This window comes from Triturus cristatus, chromosome 3_1 (genome assembly GCF_964204655.1).
Source record: "Triturus cristatus chromosome 3_1, aTriCri1.1, whole genome shotgun sequence".
NCBI lineage: Eukaryota > Metazoa > Chordata > Amphibia > Caudata > Salamandridae > Triturus > Triturus cristatus.
This window is the reverse complement of record NC_140583.1, coordinates 1106531782-1106534270: the sequence shown is the minus strand read 5'-3', so window position 1 is coordinate 1106534270 and position 2489 is coordinate 1106531782. Positions and strand designations below refer to the sequence as shown.

The following is a 2489-nucleotide window of genomic DNA, read 5'->3' as shown; positions in this document are numbered from 1 at the left end:
AGGACCCACAGGCCCAACCAACCCGGGAAGAAGCCCACGTAGAGCCCAGGGCAAAGAAAAGGCAGGGAGGCCGAACGAGACCCCCAGCAACCCAACGCCGGACCAAACAGAAGGCCGGAAGAAAGAACAAGCACAGGAAACCACCAAAATGGAAACCCGAGGAAGCAGAGAAGCAGAGGGCCAAGCAGCAGAAGAACCCGGACACCCATGAGTCAGGAGGGAGAGCACGACAAGAAGGCCCAGCCAGAGAACACTCAGAACCAGAAGGAAGCCCGCAGACCAGGAGCAACAGGAGGCAACCCCGGAGGAGCCAACCCAGAAGCCCCGAAAACCCGGACCCACACAGGGCCGGACAAGGGACCCTCAGTCCATGAAAAAAGAAGAGGGCGGTCATCCAGACAGGAGCAACGGAGACCGAAGCTCAACAGCAACCGAACCCCAGGAACCAGGCAGAGACACGGACACCCAACTAGAGGTGAACCAAACCCAGGAAATAAGCGCCGGCATGAGCAGGCCCAGAAGGACCCACCAGAACACGACACGAAACCAAGAGAGCACCCCGCCAGGATCCACCGAGAGAGCACAGACAAGGATACCCATCTGAAAAAGGGCGACCACCAGACGCCCAAAACCAGCAGAAACCAGAAACCCCTGCAGAACAAAAGAGGAGAAACTAGAGCCAAGTCAAGGACACAGCACCAGCGAAAGAGAGCCAGACCCCAAACAAACCAGACATGAACGCCAGAGATCCAAAACGCGAACCGCCACTGGAAACACACTCCAGGGGGGACGCAAAAGGAAAGGGAGAGCAGGACCCAACCCAAACCGTCGGAGAAGCCGAACGCCACAGGCACCCCAGGGAGCCACAAGCAGGAAAAAACCTTTACCGACCCAGCTGAACCACAGAGACCAGGCGAGAGTAGGAGCGCCACAGCCAATAGGAGGGGCGACTAGGACCCACCGAAAGAAGCCAAATACAAGCCCAGAAACGAGCAGGAGCGCCGCAGCAGTAGAGGAACACAAGGCCACACCAAGGAACCCCAGAAACCAGGAAACGGCAGTGCCAGAGCCATGAGCACCCAAAAAACAATAGCAACCAGCACGGAAGAAGCCAGAAACAGACGCAAAAAGGAGGCAGCAACAGCAAAAGAAGCCCCCCAGCATACGGCAACACCGAACTCCAGGGAGGTCAAACCCCCGAAAGGAAAGGGACATCGTACCCCAGCGGACAAAGCGAGCAACCCCGAAGAGGGGCAGAAATAACCCACGGCACAGCCAAACACGGCCCACAACCAGCTGAACCGGATGGCAGCAGAGGAACAGAGCCAGCCGCACAGGCAAGGACCCCCGAGGAGGGAATCCAACCTAGGAACCCAGCCCACTCCAGGCCAGACCACAGCACGGGTCCCAACAACACCCAGCATCAGGACAGCGCAGAAAAGTCAAAAAACAGGCAGACCCCGGCGTGACCAAGAGAGCAAGAGAGGGCAAGCCCAAGCGGACAAGAGAGGACCACGTCCCCAGACACACAACCCAGGGAGGCCACGTCCCACAGAGGCAAAGCGGCAGCTAGCAAGAAAGCCCACAAACACCAAGTGGAGCAACACAGAAGCCCCGGAGGGAAAGCGGCAAGGGGACAAGGCGGCACATACCCGCTGCAAACGACAGCGGACGCGCAGCGCCAGCCCAGCAGCCAGGGAGCAGGATGCCGCAGAGGCAGAGAGCCAAACCAGCGACCAGGCCCCCGCAAGAGAGACAAGGCCATAAAAGACAGCCTACACGGTGAATCAAAACACCGGCATCACCGCACACCCCAGCACACCATCCCAGCCACCCGGAACATCCAGGAAGCCAAGGACGAGGAACAGCCCAACCAGGCAAGAACCCCAGCCCCGTAGACCACACACGAGGGCCGAAGTGGGGACGCAGAGCAGCAGCAGAGAGCAAGCAGCACAAGCAGGAGGCCCTAGGTACAAACCCCAGCAACACCAGGAGCCACCGCCACCCAAACAGGCCAAGGGCAACCCGCCAAAATTGGAACAGGAGCGGGAGGACCGGCACCACTATCAAAACATGGAACGCTTCATGAATCCGCGTGTCATCCTTGCGCAGGGGCCATGCTAATCCACTCTGTGGAAAAGAGCAACCAGCAGCGCGGGAAGAGCAGGAAGCGCCCAAAGACAGAGGCGTCCATCGGCCAACAGCCCCCGAAAGAAAGGGCCACACAGCAGCCCCAGTGCACAACCCACGAGAGCACCACGGGAACGGAACCCCAACACACACCGGGGACAGGACAGAGAGGGGCGGACACAGGGAAAAGATAAGGAGCACACCAACTCCATGTCGCACCACGCAAACACCCGAAGTGCAGCAGAAAACCGCAAGTCACACAGCCACAGAACGGGAACCTGACGCAAAGGCACCGGAGCGCCCCACAAGAACACTAGGGACGGCACTCAAGGATACATACAAGAGCGCAAGGCACAGGG

At 59.2% G+C, this 2489-nt stretch overlaps 1 pseudogene; it reads right to left on the bottom strand.

Annotated features, from left to right (window-relative positions):
- Positions 1-2067: 2067 nt before the first annotated feature.
- Positions 2068-2138, bottom strand: LOC146861594 (U6 spliceosomal RNA; annotated as a pseudogene).
- Between the last annotated feature and the right edge of the window lie 351 nt (positions 2139-2489).